General features: G+C 36.0%; 2 pseudogenes; one reads left to right on the top strand and one right to left on the bottom strand.

Annotated features, from left to right (window-relative positions):
• LOC132048777 (DEAD-box ATP-dependent RNA helicase 45-like) overlaps positions 1 to 1,885 on the bottom strand; it is a 3,775-nt pseudogene extending 1,890 nt beyond the window's left edge.
• A 9,432-nt stretch (positions 1,886 to 11,317) lies between these two features.
• On the top strand, positions 11,318 to 12,890 carry LOC132051036 (amino acid transporter AVT3B-like; annotated as a pseudogene).
• The last annotated feature ends 10,277 nt before the right edge of the window (positions 12,891 to 23,167 follow it).

Below are 23,167 nucleotides of genomic sequence, written 5' to 3'. Positions count from 1 at the left end.
TATGATGTCCCAACCTGAATCATTAGGTAACCATAATTGTAGATCTTCTGAAGGATTATAAATCACAGAAGTTACATAAGATAGAGATAAGGTTGTTAGGAAAGTGCAAAAAATGTCTTGAAGGAAATTGATGGAGTTGAATTCGACTGTTACAAACATTGAAGTTTCAATAAAACGAATGAAAGAGAAGAAACATTAAGTTATAGAGGCTCATAAACGCAGTGGGTCGGTTTATGTACTTTTGTAATGGGACTTATATGGCTAAATAAATGACTCTTTCATTTGTATATTTTCTTTTATCTATGATGATGCGAATGTTACATCTTTCATATGTTTTAAAGCTCTTAATTCATATGCGTATATGGGTAGTACTGTTGATGTGTATAGTGATAGCTCGCTCAATCAAAGTTAAGGTATCTGGGTGCCAGTCCGTCTCACCAATTCACCAATTTTACAGCATGACAAAATGGATTTTAAGTTATAGCTTTAAAAAATATTTCAGCAGTGACAATCAAAATTCAAAAGTCCTCATTTGCACAATAGAGTGTAAGAGTAACGTGCAAGGCAGAGATTGAAGGAGGCAAGAAGGTTCAATTGAATCCCCTTGCTGAAAGATTGGATTGTGCAATTAGTGGAAAAATGAATTTTTAGTAATATATGTTGTCAATCTGTATTCAAAAAATAATCTAGAACAAAATCTGAAAAGAGAGGAAACAATCTAACGCGGAATCTGAAAAGAAAGGAAAATAAATTCGAGCCCACTGAATTCACAGTGTTTCCTTAAGGAAATTACTCCCTTTAAGTACCCGAGGTTATGGAATATATCCTCCCAGGATAGAACGAATTAACTCACTAGCGTAGCGGTACCTCAAACCCCGGTGAACGGCGCACCACTCGAAGGCTGTAAATCACACTAGAATTTTTATTGTGCAAGAAGAAAGAAGAAGACAATCGAATTTTCGTAAGTAAAATGCGATGGAATGACTAAGTATTATAGCCAACAAAGGATAGTATTAACAAAGTGTCATTGTGCCTTATCGAAAGTCACAACTATTCTTTTCCCATTCACACCTATTCAAGAAAATCCTAACAATCCCCCACATGAATGGGGAATGGCTTTATGATCAAGAATATACGTACAAGTGTGTGATTTACAAGTAAAGATTAATTGCATCTGGATAAGTAGGTTTCCCTTTGAACTTTCTGTAGTGAACATATGTCGGATATACTCGGTCAATCGGTAGATTTGATATCTTTGAAACGTCGAGCTTTGGTGTATACCTAGACAACCACATGTCACACAATCAACCCTTTACCGTCTATGGTTCTCACGGTTGTGTTCGTTTCAGCCATGAACACCGCCTGGTTTCATAAGTGTATAGAGAATGGGCTTTTTCTATCATTCTCTTTGAAGCGGCTTACACTTCACACTCACATAGGTGATTCCTAAAACGTGTCATCACGTAGATACACTATTTGGTCATACCTGTCAAACTTAGAAATCATTAAACAACTTAAGCTTTATTAACTGGTTAAAAAGCCTTAATGTTGTATCCTTGTTCCTAAACATTGTCCTCATCACGAGAATGGAGTAAGTTATTTGACAATGTCGAACGGTCATTCATAACTTTGTTTGATCTCTTTGAACCTAACTGCTGGGATCTCCGATCCGCTAGGTAGAGTTACCGCCATGATGACTTGTCCTAAGCCTTAAATCCATTCCCTTCGATGATCTTTCAACTACCTCTCTAGTTAAGCCTTTTGTAAGCGGATCCGCGATGTTATCTTTAGACTTTACAGAGTCAATAGTGATAACTCCACTAAAGAGTAGTTTTCGAACAGTATTGTGTCTCTGTCGCATGTGACGAGATTTCCCATTATACATAATGCTCCCCGCCCTTCCTATTGCTGCTTGGCTATTGCAATGTATGCATATTGGTACCAACAGTTTGGGCCAGAGTGGAATATCTTTCAAAAAAAATCCGGAGCTATTCAACTTCTTCACCGATCATGTCTAAAGTTATGAACTTAGTCTATATTATGGAGCGGGCGATCCAAGTTTGTTTGGACAATTTCCAAGACACCACTCCTCCACCAATGGTAACAACATATCCACTTGTGGATTTTATTTGATTGACCTTGATTCAATTTGCATCATTATTGCCCTCAATAATCTGATATTTATTATAATGCAAAATAAACTTATAAAATAGGATATATAACGCAGATGGCCGACTACACTTAAAGTGACATCATGATACTCGTGGATGGTTGACATCAGTTGTGGCCACAACCTTTAAAAAAAAAAAAAAATCTCAACCATTCCACTTCTTGTAAGTCTGCTTCTTCAAATATCCAACTAATAGCATATTCACCGATGTGAAAATCCAAGCTATTACCGATTTTTATCATTATCATCAATTGGTTCTTCGATTTATAAACCAATGAATTTCTACATTCAATGAACCGTCTTGTCTTTTCAAAGAGTTGTCTCACACCATATACATTTTATCATGAAAAGTCACAACCTTTCAAGTGACATCCGTTCACGAAATTAATGAACACAACCTATACCAAGACGGGACGAGTTATGTGAATATTTCACTAACTGGCATATCAATACCACCAAAGGCATACCATGTCAATACCACAAAGGACATATATTGTGGGGTTGACATAATACAATATTGTCAATAAGTCAACATCTTCTGATTCTATCAAAGTTTTATGATTTGTGAACCAGAAACCAATATCCTTTACTATTGGTGGCATATCCTAGAAAACACAATTAATAGTTTTCGGTCCAATTTTTACCCTATTAGGTTTAGGAACTTGCACTTTAGCCAAACATCCCCACACTTTGAAGTAATTCAAGTTGGGCTTTCCATTTTTCATATGAAATAAATTGTCCCCCCCCCCCCCCCCCAAACGAGTTCTACGGAAAACAAGAACTTATTAACAAGACATTCATTTTATCAATGATTAATTGAATGTCATATTTATCAAACAATAGACTAGCCTTTCACCAACATCCATGTCAATACAAATAATTGTATTTCAGTAGACACATATTTTCATGAAAAGTCACGACATTTCTAGTGACACCCTTTCATGAAAGAACATAACTTTTCTGAACAAGTATATAACAAATTATCAATTTGGTACTAGTTAATCTCAATGACCACCATATCAAAAATCCACTAAAGATTTTGTTCGTTTGGCGTAATAAACAAGAATGCCATCATTTTTCATATTTCTTGTTATTCTAAATTAAACACTCAGTCTCATATTGACTTTATCATAAGTCAGGAAGCCCCCACATTTCAAATAACTAAGTACTCTATTCTTGGGCAACTCAAAATTAAAGGGCATATGAAGAATTTCTCTCCATAGCATCAAATCAAAATGCACATTAATGATTCTAAGTCAACATGCATATAAAAAAAATGCCCTCAAACATTTTGACGTTAGAATCTCATTAACCAAACTTCATGCTAAGCAATCTTTCTTAACTGGTGCCAAACATTTTTTTTTTCCTCCAGAAAGCATCACAAAACACCCAATTTTTTTTTCCATCAAGCGACTTCAGTTATCCTGCAATTATACGAGACAAAGTACAACACAAAACAATTTTCTTATTACCAAACGTGGATTGTGGTTTGAACAATTCCTTTGAAGTGTCTTATCTCGTGATTGATTTCATTTGCAAGATGATATGCAAGAATGACGTGACAGAGTTTTCCAGTTTCAAAGGTCAAAACAACAACTTGTCAAGTTGGAACAATTAAATCAATTGTTAAAAGCATTTAGGCCATCATTTCTTTTTATGATTCTGCCAACTAGGGCATGAGGCCATCATTTTTTTTTTTATGGTTCTGCCAACTATAATTCAACCTTTTTATTTTATCAAATAGATTCAAGAAAATTCTTATATTACCCATATAAAAATAAGGTAGAAACTTGTTAGAAAGTCACCAAATTTTACTAAATATTGCATGATATATTTTTCATTCGACATGGTCAAAATACCCTTCACACTGACACATTTGGAATAGATAAAAAACATATTACCCACTATCAGTATACTTAATTGAGATGGTAGCGTTAACATAAGTATGGAACAAAATGTCTATTGTCCATTTAGCTTTTAATTGCCGCAGCAATTTTGTCAGACATATTTCATTTTTTCCATCACGTATCCCTTTCTTCACATGTGATGAAATATTCTATCAATAGATATTTTCAATAACTACAAAGATGGTGACTTTCTAGGAATCAAAGAAGATTTCTTTTCTTCATCGTAACTAATAGTTCTGGATAGATTTCAAAATTTAGCATACACCCAAAACAAAAATAATTTGTTTTACAAAGGATTTCCAGAGAAATTTATTTTGACCCAAAATAATATATAGATATTATTTTCTTGATCTCAAGAAATACTTACAAGTATTAATGTAAGCCTAATTCATGTTTTACTACCTTGAAAATAATATTCCACACACTTCGAGCACGCTACCATATCATATACCAACTAATTAATTTTACGGCATGCAAGTAAAATATACTTTAAGATCATCAACTAATAAATGTCTACCCTAACATTTATAAAATTTGAATTTCATAAATCATAAAGAGTAGAAAATTAAAGAATGAACAAAGTAAAGAAGTAGAACCTTATTTCGCCCTTCCTTCTTGGCAACTGCTTTGTTTTTGTTTATTCCAATCTACTTATTGAGATGGAATTGTATTATCCTTATCCCTGGATTTTCTTAATAAGCATGGACAAGTGCCTCTCGTTGGTTTAACTTTCAATTGACGCACGTTGAATTCAGATTTAACTACGTCTTTTGTAACAGTGAAACCATTTTACACTAGTAGAGGTGTAGAACAATATGAGGACTTCAACCTTTACTCATGTACCCACTCTATGTGTTTAATTCTTGCTTATATTTTCTTTTCTAGTTGCCACACATAAGATTTTTTTCACTTATATTATTCTTAGCAACATACAGGACAAGCCCGGTCAATTTCCAAGACACATTTTTTCACAAGAATTATACATCCTGAAACTGTAATGATTGAGAAAAACTAATTCCATGACAATAATGGAATGAAAAGGGTGAAAATTTTGTTCACAACTTTGTTATCCATGATCCCTTTTCAACGATCATATTTATTCCAAAATCATCAATCAAGAAAAGATTTCTCAAGATATAGATAAATCATGCGAATCTGGCCACTAAGAAATCCTCTCATCTAATATGATTCGTTGTCTTGTCATTGCAGACAACACGATATAGCTTCTAATAAAAACGATGAAGTTTTTATATCTTCAAACCGAATACACAAGCAAATTTAATAAAACGATGAAGTTTTTATATCTTCAAACCGAATAAACAACCAGCGAAGATTTTATATCTTCAAGCCAATTAAAAGTTACTAAATCGGTAAAGTTTTTATCTTCTTTAAACCGAATAGTAACTTGGAGTAGAAAATCACGCAGATTTTAATCTCCAAACAGGACAAAGAGAAAACCACAAAGGTTTTAGTCTCCAAAAAGAGTATTGTTTTATCTTCTGAAAATAGTACTTTTTTTTTAATCTATGAAAAGTTTTTTTTTTCCTCTAAAAATAGTACTTTTTCCTCTTCTGAAAGGAATAACTTTCTTCTTCCTGAAATGAGTAACTTTCTTCTCCAATGTTATCAAGGTTTAGTCGCCAAAACCGGGGTAGAAATCACTGGAAAAATACTTTTAATCAAGGAATACTTTTATAACTCAAAAAAGAGTACTTTTATTTCAGAAAAAATTACTTTCTTCTTTGTCAAAAGAGTAAGATTCTAGTAGATTAACAGATAAAAAATATATAAACTTACTAATTTCCTTAAGACTGTTGTCAATCTGTATTCAAAAAATAATCTAAAACAGAATCTGAAAAGAGAGGAAACAATCTAACGCGGAATCTGAAAAGAAAGGAAAATAAATTCGAGCCCACTGAATTCACAGTGTTTCCTTAAGGAAATTATTCCCCTCAAGTACCCGAGGTTATGGAATATATCCTCCCAGGATAGAATGAATTAACTCACCAGCGTAGCGGTACCTCAAACCCCGGTGAACGGCGAACCACTCGAAGGCTGTAAATCACACTAGAATTTTTATTGTGCAAGAAGAAAGAAGAAGACAATCAGAATTTTCGTAAGTAAAATCTGATGGAATGACTAAGTATTATAGCCAACAAAGGATAGTATTAACAGGTGTCATTGTGCCTTATCAGAAAGTCACAACTATTCTTTTCCCATTCACACCTATTCAAGAAAATCCTAACAATATATAAATTGTTGATTCCACCTTGACCTAAGGGAAAATGTTTTTTTTTTTTTTTAAAGTTTACCCACCCGATGTCCGGTACTCATATAGGGCCCCGACTAATCAGGATCCGCGTAAGGCCCATTTAAGGAGGAAACGCTCTTCTTAACATCGAATTTTTTTTTTTCATATCAAGGGCTCGAACACGAGACTTCTAATTTAGCATGGAGGGATCATATCCATCTCACCACAACCCTTATTGGTAAGAGAAATTGTTGTATAATGGTAAAAGGGGCTAAAAATCATTCTAGGGTACAAGTTCAAATCCTAGTATGACGCTTAATTTCTCTTTCTAACTCTCTCGTGAATTTTTACCGAAAAGTGTAACTTAAATACATAGTTAATGCGCGTTATATTAAAATAAAATCATAAAAAAAATAACGGTAGATTTTTGTAACAAAATTTATAAACAAATATTCAATTTATAATTTAAAGTTTGATTTCTAAAGAAAAATTGGGGGTCTAAATTAATTTCATAAACTGTAATATGCATTCACATTCACTGTTATATCCCGTATTTTGTACAAATCCAAGCTAATCATGATAAGTTAAGGACAAGACTATTCCGGGATACGAGGTAGAGACTTTTATTTGTTTTAAGGCATAAGTTGCTTATGAATTTATTGGCATGGAATATTAAGGAAAATTTGGGGCTAAAAGTGAATTATGGAAAGTTGCCAATTCATGAAAAAAAAGAGGCCATGTGGCTGTGTGACTAAGTGTGGGACATGGACACATGTGTGGGTTGTGAATGGTTACTGTTCGGCTATGTCCCTGTGATTTATATTTTCAAAGCGTCCCATCCGCGCGCAGCCCCCCGTCGGCCGCGTATATATGTTTTCGAGATATTGTGGCTATTGATAGCCTTGCCGGCTCATCTCGATATGTATACATATGTTTATATACGACAATTTGGAGACGACGTCCGATCTTTGTATATGTATGGGGGCGTTTGTATGCCGATTCGGTTAACGAGTGTGCTCGTGCCCAAAATGCGCTAGTCACGGCCTATTATCCCAATTCTACTAGCAACAAGGGGGGAAATATACGATAAAGTAGAGCCTGGGTCTATCAATGCATATACATCTCGAGAGAAGATCAATAATATACCTGTAATCACATTAGAACCGTTTGAGGTAGCTCCACCGGTAGGAGATTCTGTTATAGCCAGGCAGGTATATAGAGATTGTTCGGTAATTATATGTGGCCGTTGCACTAAAGCAGATTTGATAGAGCTGCACATGACTGAATTCGATGTTATTATGGGTATGAATTGGCTAGCTTCTTGTTATGCTAACGTTGATTGTCAGAAGAAGGTAGTTCGATTCCAATTTCCAAGGGAACCAGTTATAGAGTGGACGGGAAATACAGCATCGCCGAGGGGTAAGTTTATTTCATACCTCAAGGCAAGGAAGATGGTTAGAAAGGGTTATATTTATCATCCGGGTTCGTGTACATGACTTGAGCGAGGCACCGACCCTTCCGCCGTCCCCCATGGTTAATGAATTTCCGTACGAGCTTCCGTGTCTTCCTCCCGAGCGGGAGATAGAGTTCACTATAGATGTATCGCGTACACTCGCCTATATCTATTCCTCCTTGCTGTAATGGCACCGCAGCACTGAAAGAATTGAAGGAGTACCGAGGGATTTGTTAGGAGAAGGGCTTCATTAGGCCCGCAAGACATCACCTCGGGGAGCGCCGATATTGTTCGCGAAAGTTAAGGATGGGTCGCCGTGGACGTGTATCGATTATAGGCAAACCGAACAAGGTAACCATAAAGAATAAATATCCCCTCCCCGGATTGATGATTTGTTTGACCCGCCTGTGGTGCTAAGTGTTTTTCGAAGATAGACCGCGATCGTGCTAACACCAAAGTGTACGAGAGCGTATATTCCAAAGACCGCATTCGGTGGCCCGATATGGACATTATGAGTTTAGAGCGATGTCTTTTGGGTCGACCAATGCTCCAAGAAGTTGTTTATGGATTTGACGAACCGAGTATTCATGCCGTTCCTAGATATGTTCGTGATTGTATTTATTGATGATATCCCTCGCTTATTCACGATCGAAGAGATACGATCATCCGAGGGCGGTACTGGGGTGCTCCCAAAGACTAGAAATTGTATGCTAAATTCTCTAAATGTGAATTCGTTGACTTCAGTAGCATTCTCGTGGGGCATATTATTGAGCCGATGGCATTCGGTGGATACACAAAAGATTGAGGCCGTAAAGAATTGTCTAGGCCTACGACGCCCCATAGAGGCACGTAGTTTTCCGGGACTACAGGATATTACAAGAGATTCCTCAGGGAGAAGTTTGCTTCGATTTCCGCCTTTAACGAGGCTAACTCGTAAAAGCGGGGCCTAAGTTCCGTTGATCGATGTTCGTGAACGGAGCTCCGTGTCGAAAGAGAAGTTAACTACAAACCGCTCCGACTCTTCCCCGAGGGACCGATGGTTATGTCATTTATCATGGATGCTTCCGGTGTTGGATTAGGGTGTATTAATGCAGCATGACAGTTATAGCCTATGCCTCCCGGTGGCAATTTAAAAGCACGAAAGAAATTATCCTACTCATGATCCGGAGCTAGGGGCCGTAATTCATGCTTTGAAGATACGGAGACACTATCTATATGGCGTTCATGTTGATATTTATACGGATCACAAAAGCCTCCAAGATATCTTTAAGCGCAAAGAGCCGAATTTGCGCAGAGAAGGTGGCTAGAGCCTAAAGACTATGATGTCGATATTTTGTATCATCCCGGAAAGCCAATGTTGTAGCGATGCACTCCCGAAATTTATGGGTAGCTTGACGGGATCGTGCCATCGAAAAGAAAGAAATGGTTCGTGAGATTCATCGCCAGCTAATCTGGAGTCCGTCCGGCCGATTCTCGAGATACGGGGTTTCGTCCGAGGAATTCGAATCCTCTATTATCACAGAGGTAAAAGCAACGCTTCGCATGAGGACCCCGTTCGGGGTCGCATAGAGATACAGCCCTTGAAAAGGAGAAAACTCCATTCGAGATTACCCCTGATGGAGTATTATTACATAGAGGCAGATTATGTGTACCCGAGGCGTGTGGCCGCGGCGACAAAGTTATGGGAGAGGGCACATATGCCCGTTATTTTGTTCATCCGGATCAACAAAAATGTATCATGACCTCGTATGCTTGTACCGGTGGGATGGGGAAGAGGACATAGCCGAATTTGTTGCTCGCGTCGAATTGCCGCAGTTTAAGATCGAGCATCGTGCTCGGCGGATTGTTACAGAGACGGAGATTCCGACTGAAGTGGGAAATAATTAATACGGACTTCATTACAAAGCTTACCCCCGTGCTCCACGGAAGTATGACTCCATATGGGTTATCGCTGATAAGCCGACAAAATCAGCCCATTTCCTTCCAAAGACTACTTATTCACCGAGGACTATGCCAAAGTTATATATTAAGGAGATAGTAAGACTTTCACGGAGTTCCCTATCTATTATCTCCGACAGAGGTGCCCAAGCTTACTAAGCCTAACTTTTGGAGATCATTTCAGAAGGATTGGGGACACAGTGAGTCTTAGTAAAAGATTTCACCCTCACCGACGGACAGGCCGAGCGTACTATTCAGATGCTGGAAGATATGCTATGGGCCTGTGTTATTGATTTCAGAGGTAGCCGGGATGATCACTTGCCACTTGTTGAGTTTGCTTATAATAATAGCAACCATTCCAGATCCGTATGGCGCCGTATGAGGCTCGTATGGCAGAAATGCAGTCACCGATTGACTGTTCGATGTTGAAGAAACTAAGTTAATTGGCCCGATATGATCCAACAAGCACTGATAAAGTGAAACTCATTCGGAACGGTTATTAAAAGTAGCTCGTAGTCGCGTAAGTCATATGCGTACAATCGCATCGACACTTAGAATTCCAAATTGGCGAGTGGGTATGCTTGAGGATACCACCCATGAAAGGTGTAATGAGATTCGACGAGAAGGAGAAGTTTAACCCGAGATATATTGGACCTTATTGCATTGTTCGTAAGGTAAGAAGGTTGCGTACTAAAGACGTGGCTTTTGTTAAGGTACTGTGGCGAAATAATAACATGAAGGAGACGACTTGAGAAGCTGAAGAGGAGATGAAGAAGAAATATGATTGTTAAATGAGACTGCATGTTATACTAATAAAGGAAACCCCCCGAGATCCTTATAAGACCCGTAAGACTAGTTTAACATTCGAGGACGAATGTCTCTAAAGCGAGGAAGGGATGTTATATCCCGTATTTTGTACATTGGGACAATCCGAGCTCACTATGATAAGTTAAGGGCAAGACTATTCCGGATACGAGGTAGAGACTTTTATTTGTTTTAAGGCATAAGTTGCTTACGAATTTATTGGCAATATTAAGAAAAATTTGGGGCTAAAAGTGAATTATGGAAAGTTGCCAATTCATGAAAAAAAAAAAGGCCATGTGGTCGTGTGACTAAGTGTGGGACATGGACACATGTGTGGGTTGTGAATAGTTACTGTTCGGCTATGTCCGTGTGATTTATATTTTGGGCGGTCCCATCCGCGCAGCGCCCCGTCGGCTTACGCGTGTATATATATGTTTTCTTGAGATATTGTGGTTATTGTGATAGCCTTGCCGGCTCATATGTGATATGTATACATATGTTTATATACGACAATTTGGAGACGACGTCTGATCTTTGTATATGTATAAGCCTTTTGTATGCCGATTCTGGTTAATGAGTGTGTTTGGGTGCCCGGCTCGGGCGCTAGTCACGGCCTACGGGATTGGGTCGTGACATTCACATTCACAATTAATAGGCATAAACATCTTTCTAACCATATCTATCCATTAATAAATGGAATATCAATAATTAGTACTCCAATATGATAAATATCTTTCTAACCATAACAAATACATACATAATACATAATAAATAGAATTAGTTAACAAAATGCATCTTTGCCACAGAATTCCCCTTAGAAGTAGGAGAAGTTATATATCCGATAAACAACTGGACACATTGCTTCATAACAGCCGCTGAACTTACCTTAAACGCAAAGGTGTTGTCAAGATTTTGATAACTACAGGTGTCATAATAGAGTAGATCTCATGTGATAGGTAAAGGAATCAAACAAAACAAAAATAAAATGGTTTCCTACATCCATTAGAATTCATCCCTTTGATCACAACATTCACATCCCCTTCTCTTCCCTAGACACTCTGGTCTGGTCGCAACCGTCATTCCATCTCTGCCATTATGGCCAATGGGGAAGTTGCCATTGGCGAATCATCAACAAGACCTCTTTGCCTAAAGAAGAAGAAACCCTCTTCTGAAAACTCATCAAAATCTTGTCTTCCAAAGACATTTGCCAAACTTCTTCATTGCTATTGTTGGTGCTGGCGTACTTGGTCTCCTTATACATTTATGAGAACTGGTTGGATCACTGGCGTTGTCAGCTTTTCTCTGTTGCAGCTTTAACGTACCATGGCATGATGCTTCATTGATACAAGAAAAGACTTGATCTTTCTCTAATTGGTGATTCCAAGATTTCGTCGTTTGGTGATCTTGGTTTCGTTGTTTGTGGTCCGATAGGTAGATTTGCTGTTGATGTTATGATTGTTCTATCTCAATCTGGATTCTGCATTGGATATCTCATTTTCATTGGCAATACTTTATCTCATCTTATAAGTTTGTCAAAAGGTTTTGATATTCCTCTTTTTTCCTCTGCCAAGAGTTTGTACATATGGGGTTGTTTGCCTTTTCAATTGGGATTGACTGCTATTCCCTCATTGACACTTTTAGCCCCATTGAGTATATTCGCTGACGTTGCACAGATCGGTGCAATGGGTGTCGTTATGGTTGAGGATGTGCAGACTTTTACGAACCAATGGCCATCGGATATAGAGGCATTCGGGACACTATCAACATTCTTTTATGGTTTGGGTGTGGCCTTTATTCATTTGAAGGGGTTGGAATGGCTATACCTTAGAGTCAGAAATGAAGGACAAGTCAAAGTATGGAAAATATTGGCCTTGTCAATGTTCTGGATTGCTTTGATGTATGGAACATTTGGTGTCATGGGGTATTTTGCATTTGGTTCAAGTACAAAGGATATAGTCACATCCAATATGGGGAAAGGACTATTAAGCACAATTGTAAAATTGGGGCTTTGCATTAATTTGTTCTTTACATTTCCCTTGATGTTGAATCCAGCATTTGAGGTATTTGAAAGGAGATTTTCTGATGGAAATTACAGTGTGTGGATGAGATGGATACTTGTTTTGGGAGTGACTATGGTGGCTTTGTTGGTTCCAAATTTCGCCGATTTCATGTCATTGGTTGGTAGCAGTACTTGTTGTGTTCTAGGGTTCGTTTTGCCAGCATTATTTCATTATCAGGTATTCAAAGGAGATATGGATCGAAAAGGCATTTTTCGATTTGGGTTTAATAGCCTTAGGGGTGTTTTTTGGGGTTTCTGGTACTTGGTATTCCCTAGTTGAGATGTTTTGTCAAGACAAAATTGTTTAATATGTTCCAGCTTATGTTACCATTCATCAGTTACTACTGATTGGATCAGCTTATGATTCTTGAATCCAAATTTGATTATGTGATTGTGATTTAGCACTAATTGTTTTTGAGCTTTTGGTTTCTTGACCATTGATGCTTTTCACTTGCTTTAAGAAAAAGACTCGTGAACATGACATGAGTTTCACTTGAAGAACTAATTTGGGGTCCATTTGTGACTTGACTATCTTCATTGATATGCATAGGCAAATAAGTTACTTCCTCCGACTCAAAAAGATTGCCTTAACATTTGGGATATTTAATTTAAATAAATAAAGAAACACTTTAAACGCGCATGCTCAAAAACAAACCTTATATATTTCACAGTTGCCGGCTCAAGGGCCAAGCAATGGCTTGAGGCCCCCAAATTTTTAGGGCCCCAATTTTCAATTAATATCCCCTCCATCTTATTTTGTATGAGATGCATGATACTGACATTTTAATTTAAGAAAGAAAATTTTGCTAAAAAAAATTGTGATCTAAGACAAGCCATAAATATTTGTGTGACTATTTTTAAGTATAAAATGGAGAGTTTAAAGTTAAACTATTTTAAAAATAGAAAAGCATATTTTTTTTTTTTGGGATAGATTAAAAATAAAAATACATTACATAAATTGGTAACAGAGGGAGTAATAGATCTTCTACGAAATTTCTCTTTTTGAAAATTTATGGTAAAAGAGTATACGATTTTGGTTTTGTAAATAAAGAAAATTACGTACCTAATGTGACAGATGGTGACTAATGGTTAATTTACATTTTAATAATATTATCTTTTTCTTCTCATATTCATCTATCTATTTTCTAAAAAATAAGGGATAAAAAATGTTGAATAAAACTGCATTTTTTAAATTGTTTCTCAAATTTTCAAGCATTGCATCAAACAAAAAGTCCTCGTGGACTTAGTGTATGAAAAAATCAAGTTATCAATTTCTAGAATTAGGTTCTATTGTTCTAGCTTTTTATTGTCTTTTTCTTTAAATTTGAATTTTTAAATATATTTTTACCTCATACTAGTATATTGCTTTCAGATTGTATCAGAGTTCAAATTAGTCAACTATAGAACAAGATTTAGGCTATTAATATGATTCATTTTAAAAGTTTGAGGCCTCTTAAAAAGGTTTGGCTTTAGGCCCCTAATATTCTTGAGTTGTCCCTGTTGTGTAGTTGTAAATCATTTCATAAAGTTAAATTATTTCTAAATATGTAAATGTATCAATCTTTTTAGGACAAATTAATAAGGAAAGTAAGACAATTTTTACGGAGGGAGTTTAAACTTACTCCGTGTTTCCCAATTTATGTGGCGCTTTTTCCTTTTCAAGATTCGGACTTACGTAAACATTGAGTAATATTTTAAAAGGAAAAGGTGCAAATATATCCCTCCACTTTGCGATTTAGAGCATATATACCCCTCGTTAAAAAAGCGATGCATATATATCTCTGCTGTTACACAAATGGCGCAAATTTACCGCTATCGTTACACAAATGGTGCAGATATACCCTTTTCGTTAACAATGTTAAAAAAAAAAAAATTCTAAAAAAAAATATTCTTATTTTTTAATTTAAAAAATGTCACATGGCTTTGAAAAAATGAAACTCTTATTTTTTTTTAGAAAAAAATTAAAGCCACGTTTTTTTTTTAAATTTAGTAGACTTATTTCTTAACAGTTACGTGGTAATTTTTTTCTAAAAAATGTCACATGGCTTTGAAAAAAATGAAACTCTTATTTTTTAGTTCATTTAAAAAATTTTTTCTGGTGGGTTTGGTCTAGTTTTTAAAAAAATGGGTAGACTTAGTTTTTTTAAAGCCACAGGGATATTTCATAAACGAACCAAACCCGACTCACTAGAAAAAAAATTACCACGTGACTTTAAAATAAGAAGTCTACCAAAAAATGGGTAGACTCATTTGTTTAAAGCCAAATGCATTTTTTTTTATTAAAATTAAGCTAAATATATATTTTTTTTTAAATCATAAGCAAAAGGGCATATTTTGCACTATTCGTGTAACGGAGGGGTATATATGCACCACTTTTTTAACGAGAGGTACATCTGCTCTAAATCGCAAAGTTGAGGGATATTTTTGCACCTTTGCCTTATTTTAAAATATATTTTTTCATCTTATTGACGTAAAAAAAATTACAACTTATACTACTACTTTTCATATGGTTTTTTAATATCTAAATTTTAATTTTACAATATTGAATTGATCTAATCCAATTTAACTTCAAAAATTAGTTAAATTGACTCTTTAGAAGTGGTAAGTGACACGTAAATTGAGAGAGATAGTAATTTATTTCAAGATTTATTACACCTGTTGTTATATCTGATTTTCATAATCTACTTCATGATTTGCATTTGGTGGAATCATCACGTGTACTTAACTTATATCCACAAACTCATTGGAAAAGTCAGAAAGAAAGGTAATCGATCATGTGCAACATATTTCCATTGGAAGATACATTACCTGTTTTTATGAGTCCATGAACTTAAATAACCGAAAAAGTGATAAAAGGTACCAAAATACTTCAATATTTTTTTTTTATCAAAATACCTTTTGCGCACTATTTAGTGCGCAATACCTCTTTAATAAAAATTCCAGCCCTTTATTCATTGACCAAAAGTTTTAAAATTCACGTTTTTTCCGTACTTTGACCAAAGATTAGTCATGTTTAAAAACGCCGGAATATCAATATTTTATATAGAAACTGATATCTTTTTCTGCGAACAATAATGTAGGCTCAACGCATCAAGTATACCTATATGTTTGGATCGTCGTTTTAGGAGTTGTAAAGTGCATCGAAGTAAGTTTTGTTTGTTTGGAAACTTGTTATTTTAAGTTTAAGTGTTTTGTTTTATAGGGTTTTGATTAATTTATGACGTCGCACGAGTTATTATTAAACGACAATAAAAACTAAGATAACTAATTATCATTAAGAAAATAATACCAAAAAATATATAATATTAACATAAAATGTACATTTTATTTACAAATACACAATCTCCATCCCTAGGTCACGTGGGAGCCTTTAGAACAACCTTAGGCCTAAGGCGAACCCCACCACCCTCACCATCATCTCCATCCCCCTTCTTCCTCTTAATCCGTACATGCTCTATGACATGATTATCCTGCGTTCCCTTCCTTGGGGACTTGTTCAAAACAAAGCCTCCTATGGGAGGAGTCGATTTCGTGGTGAAATGTGAGCTTCGAGGAGATGACTCAATTTCAACAGGAGACGGGTGCGCAGGCACAGAAGAATGAACCTGAAATAACACATAAACAATTTAGTTTAGATTTATGCTAAACTAAACATGGAATAACATATAAACAATTAATAAATACTCCCTCCATTTCAATTTATATGAATCCATTCTGACCAAAGATTTACATTTAAGAAAAAAGGAAGACTTTTGAAACTTGGGTTAAAAATAAGCCTGAAAATTCTGCGTGTGTGTAAATCATTCATAAAGTGAATTTGTTTCCAAATTATGAAAGAATTAATTCATTTTAAATTGATTAAAAATAGGTTCAAACAAATTGAAACAGAAGGAGTACATTATGTTATTGTAAAAAATCAAGTCTGTGTGTCGACGGGCTCCTGAGATGGCTGGCTACAGGGATCCTTAGAGGGCTCATGAGCTGGTTCCTGGCCGGTCTCCCGAGTGGGGCCCCGCAAGGCGGAGACGTAGATGGTGCGGAAAGAAAACGAGTCCACGAGTGCGTAAAATGAACCTGAAATAACATATAAACAATTTATTTTAGCAATTTATTTTAGTCTTATGCTAAACTAAACATAAAATAACATATAAACAATTAATTTAATACATTATTTTATTGTAAAAAATCAAACCTGTGTGTCGACGAGCTCCTGAGATGGCTCCTCAGTGGTCTCTTGAGAGGGCCTCGGAGCCGAAGACATGTCAAAGTCCTTGAATAAGTAATCGAAGTCCAGCTCCGTGTCACCCTGTAGATCACGAGTTGGGCGCTCACCCTATGAATGACAACCGCGGTACCGTGGCGTGCGATGGCGTAACATGTGATCCGAAAATAACCGGGCGTATACGTGTCGACGGATGTCGAAGTCGACTTCGCGTAAGAAGTCGACGAGATGCGAAGTCGACGGCCAGTAAGAAGTCGACGGGATCTTTGAAGTCGACGGAGGCTGGAGCTGGAAGTGGTGTATGGTCATCAGGCTCATCTACTAGACCACGACCCCCCTCTGCCCCACCCCTCCGTGACCGGCCCCTCCGGCCCCACCATCGGCCACGTAAACCCCTCTGGCATGACCACGACCAGGACCACCCGCTGCCTGATGCGGGACCTGTGGAACACGCTCATCGAGACGTACGAGCTCCTGGGCCTATAGCATACCACTCTCAGCTAGCTGAACCATCCACGCTGCATATCCCGCTGTCTCGGGGGCATCCATATGGTCCAAGCTCTACCAGCGCATTCCTCTGTATGGTCCGTAGCTGCATTTGTTTGCAAATATTAATGATTGAATAAATTTGTAACGTAATACATAAAATGATTAATTAAGTTTAAGACTAATAAAACTTACTAACGCCTCATACTATCCTGGGAGTGCTGCATATCCTCGGCCATCTGCACAAGCCCCGGCGGGTCGCCAACTCGCCGCGAGTGATCCGCGTGTACCACTGCATGTACCTCTGGATCGGAGTCGCATGTCCGACCACCGCTAGCGTCCCCACCCTCTGATCCCAACGGTGGACCTGGAGCTGCATAAAGGCCCGCCATGCATCAGTGACAGCCGTACGTGATAAGTTGGTATTTTACCAACTTATTTCTTCTTTAATCTTAGATTGTTGCTATGTTTTGATTGAGAAAATAGTGCATTTAATGCCATTTACTTCCATTTTATAGGTTTATGTGATTTAGAAGTGATCGGAAGAAACCAAGTGAAAATAAAGTCAAAAAGAGGCCAAATTGGACAAAACCCACGCATTTGCAGAACCGACAAAACTGGATAGTTTTGCAAAAGCAGGACAGACGGTAAAAAATGAAAATCGTGACTGTTTTGGTCTAATTTTGAGTGGGAAAATTTTGGGGCTTCAAAAGCAAGCTTGAAGACATTATTTTTCATCTTTGGCTATTTTTACACAAGTTTGGGAGCTAGGGTTCATCACCAACACTTTGGCAGAGAAGATTTAGAGGCACCCAATGAGAAATTCTTTACCCATTTCTTCTACTCTTGCTATGTATTGAATATTTATGTGTGTGGTATTTAATTCCAATGCTTGAATCTTGTTTATGCAAATATTCATATGTTTAGTTTGGATGAATCTCTTATTTTGCTTATGTATTAAGCAATTTTTATTTCTAATTGAGTGGGTTTATTGTTTCTCTATTAACTTTTCAAGCTTTAATGTCATTTAATGGTGTACAACATTATTTGTGCCTAAATACCCTTACTTTGCTTGGAAAAGAAATTAGAGGTTAGGAAAAGAGTTAATAGCAAGGATTCGCTTAACCTCATCTAATAACTTGAGTAGAATAGGATAGTTAACTTGAGATTCAATTGGTATCGTTAATTTCACACTCTAAAGCTTGGAAAAGTTTAGAGTGAAATTCATTGATTTGGTTGGAAGACTTTCAATGAGATTTTTGAAACCATTATCTATTAACATAAACTCGCTCTTAATTGTAAAATTGTATGGATATTTACTTGAGAGTAATTTCCCTTGTATCCATACTTGTGGCCATTGATCATTTTACTTGCTTTCTAGGTTAGTTTATATTTTTGCATTAGCTATAATTTTCTCAAAACCAAAATATTACCAAGTGTTTGGCTTAGTGTAAAAAGTGAAAATTCCTTACTTGCTTGATCGCCTGGTATATTGTTCGTAGGATTCACCCCGACTCATAGTTGGGTAATTATATTGCATATGACCGTGCACACTTTCTCTTCTGAGAGTGGATTTGGATGTTATCGCAAGCTCGTCCCGCCGTATAATCGTTGTGCTCCCGTTGTGCCTCGCTTGGTAAATTCCGTGTATGGCCAACCGTTGTAAGACGCGGTCGGGCGCGTGATCCTCAATGATATCCATATGTATCAACGGACACCGCGACCTCCACGAGGGCTCACCAGCCCTACAAAATGCCGGCAGCTGATTCAAAATCTGATCATACGACGTCCATATAAAAGCCTGTAAAAATAATTGAATTAGTTAACAATAAAAGACTAAAAAGGTAAAAAAACAAAATAACATACTAATGTTAAATCAAAAAAACTTACTGTGTCCGACGTCATACGATCTAAACGATCCCTGAATGGGAGAATACTGTGGTGCGTATCCACATCTCGAATAACGCCTCTCGTCCATCTCCGCGTATATGGCATCGCCTCAACAATATAGTCGAGCGGAGGGTCAGCAGCTATGGGCTGAAAAAGTCTCATCCTAGTCTATACCCATATTTGAAATGGTCATTAAAAAAAAATATATGTTAGTCGTCATTTCAAAAAGCTATATTTAGAATAAAATTACACACACTTAAATATAGTACCTGGAGGAGCGGGCAAAATGCAACGACATCGGTCCTCGCACCCATAGACGATCGACAGAATCCTCGATACATGTAAGCCAGAATAGTAGCGCCTCAACTGTAACATCCCAACTAGCCCAGATGGTCCGAAAACGGCAAATACCTCAAGCTCACACGCGGGAACCCGATATGTTTGGGAACGAATGCCCCCCGAATACGACGAGAGCGGCGACGAGCACGTCGGTCAACATACACCTGAGGTGTGTCCTCTATAATCGGATGCTCCATGTTTACGAGGCGCAAGTGTGTGAAGAGGGTATGCATCGACAGCCGACTTTGTCCCCATATATCACGCTCCTGCGGCGCGAAAGCAGTGAGCCTAGTCAACTCTTGGCGATACGACGTCATCTGCTGAGGCTCCTCAATATACAAAACCGCGTCCATCTACCCGGAGATAGTAAATGACCCTCCGACGCTCCGGGCGGCGATGGTAGCCTCACCAAAGGCGGAGATGAAATGTATGGGTCTCTGGTCGCCATCGCTCAATCATGACCGTCACAAGAGCTCTATCATGCTATACGCAACTAGCAGCGACGCAACGGTAGATGCCGCCCAGATATAGTATATCTAAGATGCGAGGATGTGGGGGCCGAGCTGCTAAAATATCCCATGCTTGTTCCATAAACCCGGGATTCGACTCAAGTCAGATGGACATCCGAATCCCATACTAGTCGGGACCCATGCCGTCGTTATAGACGAAGTACTTGGCATGTCCCCGCGAAAAGTGGGCGAGATCACGGGAGGTGCCGTATTTGTTTTACGCATTTTTAATTAATCAATAACATGTAATATTAATTATGTAATCTTTTATCGAAAAATTATACTAAGGATGTTCAATCCTAAACTAAAGATGTTCAGACCTAAATTAAAGATGTTCAATTATACTAACTAACTAAGACTTTAACCGAAAATTATATTAACTATTTAAATTTGTGATTTAATAATTGTTAATTAATTATTATACTAAATACAATTAACTAACTAATATTATATTAATGCTATTTTAAATCTTAAACTAAGGATGTTCAAACTAACCTAAGGATTAAATATAATTAACTAACAAATATAATCTTAAGGATATTAAGGTTTAACTAAGGATGTTCAATTATACTAACTAACTAAGACTTTAATGGGAAATTATATTAACTATCTAAATTTGCAAATTAATAATTGTTAATTAATCATTATACTTACTATAATTAACTAATTAATATTATATTAATGCTATTTTAAATCTTAAACTAAGGATGTTCAAACCTAACCTAAGGATTAAATATAATTAACTAACAAATATAATCTTAAGGATATTAAGGTTTAACTAAGGATGTTCAATTATACTAACTAACTAAGATTTTAACGGGAAATTATATTAACTATCTAAATTTTTGAATTAACAATTGTTAATTAATTATTATACTAACCACAGTTAACTAACCAATATTATATTGATGCTATTTTAAATCTTAAACTAAGGATGTTCAAACTTAACCTAAGGATTAAATATAATTAACTAACATAAATAATCTTAAGGATATTAAGGTTTAACTAAGGATGTTCAAATCTAAACTAAGGATGCTCAAACCTAAACTACGGACGTTCAGACCTAAGCTAAGGATGTTCAATTATACTAACTAACTAAGGCTTTAACCGGAAATTATATTAACTATAAAAATTGGCGAATTAATAATCGTTAACTAATTATTATACTAACTACAATTAACTAACTAATATTATATTAATGATATTTTAAATCTTAAACTAAGGATGTTTCAAACCTAACCTAAGGATTAAATACAATTAACTAACAAATATTATCTTAAGGATATTAAGGTTTAACTAAGGATCTTCAAACCTAAACTTAGGATGTTCAATCCTAAATTAACAACTATTTCACAAATAAAAATATAAAGATTAACAATTCATTATCATACAATTAACAATTAGCTAGCAAACAATTGGCAAATAATTAATAAATAGTTAACAAATAATTAACAAATAAACAATTAATTAATGAAACTATTAACAAATATTTAATAACTAATTAATAAATAATTAACAATTAGCTAATCCTACAATTAAGAAATACTAAATAAATAATCAATAAATACACAATTAGTTAACAAATAATTAAGAATTAATTAATACAAGATTAACAAATAAACAATTACCTAACAAACAATTAACAATTAATTAATTAAAAAAATGAAAAAACGGGCAGTGGATTGCCCATTTGCGCACAAAAAAAGTGCGTAGTATTTTTTTCGTAATCCGCAACTATTACACAACAATCATGCTTAGAATAGTAATATATTTAACAATGTAATACAAAATTCGTAGTGAAATACCTAGATTGAAGGTGGCTTTTAGTTTTTGAAATCGAGTTCTACGCCGTTTATTATGAAATGAAAGTTCAAACTCGTTCGCATCTTAAATACGCAAGAATATCGATTTTGAGGTTAGAAAAAACACGAAAACAACGTATTTGGAACGTGGGGAGCACTGTTTTTTGGTGTTAATGGAGGTTTAAAAAGGAGGGGGGACCGTCGGGGTGGGGAAGGGTGGGGGGATTTTTGTTAAAGAGGTATTGCGCACTAATTATTTTTATTAAAGAGGTATTGCCAAGATTGAAGGTTGTTTTTTAGTTTTTGAAATCGAGTTCTACGCCGCTTTATTCTGAAATCAAAGCAAATCAAAAGTTTTCAACTGTTTCCGAATATGTCGAATTACGCGGTTAATATTGACTTTGAGGTTAGAAAAAACACGAAAACAACGTATTTGGAACGTGTGAAAGCACTGTTTTTGAGTGATAATTTGGGTTCTCTTTTTAAAAAGGAGGGGGGACCGTCGGGGTGGGGAAGGGTGGGGGGATTTTTATTAAAGAGGTATTGCGCACTAATTATTTTTATTAAAGAGGTATTTAGTGCGCAAAAGGTATTTTGGTAACTTTTTTTTTACTGGGGCATTTTGGTACCTTTTGTTAGTTTTTGGGTTATTTAAGTTACGGACTCCTATTTTTATACCCAGTCCCTAATACCCATTTTAGAGCTTCGATAAATTCAGGTCATAAGGACCATTAAAGAAAAAGCGCTCCCTAAAAAAAAAAAGATAACACCTTAATTGCAGCGAAGGATGTTCAATAGTTTGATTAGAAAATATATGTTATGAATTAAAACAGTTAATCTATTACGTGTAATCACAGTTGGACTTTTTTTAATTTTCTAAATGTCTCAAACTTTTTATATATGCAATTCGTTAGTTTTCAGTACTTTAAGAAAGAAAAAGAAAAACGTAGACAACTTTGTATAAATCCATCTATAAAATCAACATAATGTTAAATGATTAATATTTGATAAAAACCGCAGTACAACCTTTTCTCAAAGTTATTCAGTTTATGTCGATAGATTTATCCTCGTGCCATATTATTTGTCCACATTACTATTAATGTCCGTCTCAAAATACTTGTCCATTTACAAAATCAAGATAGAATTAGTTAAGTTTTTCCTACTTTGCCCTTAACATTAATTATTTTTTAAGGCACCAATATTGATTAGAATGCAATTAATTAGAGATATACAAGAGTAATTTAATAAAAATACACTTTTATTTATGTAATTACAGAGGGAATATGTAATTGCGAAATATATATCATTTGAAAGTGTTAGTTTTATTGGTGTTGTTC

Source organism: Lycium ferocissimum, chromosome 3 (genome assembly GCF_029784015.1).
Source record: "Lycium ferocissimum isolate CSIRO_LF1 chromosome 3, AGI_CSIRO_Lferr_CH_V1, whole genome shotgun sequence".
Classification (NCBI taxonomy): Eukaryota; Viridiplantae; Streptophyta; class Magnoliopsida; order Solanales; family Solanaceae; genus Lycium; species Lycium ferocissimum.
This window is presented reverse-complemented; position numbering and strand designations above follow the sequence as displayed.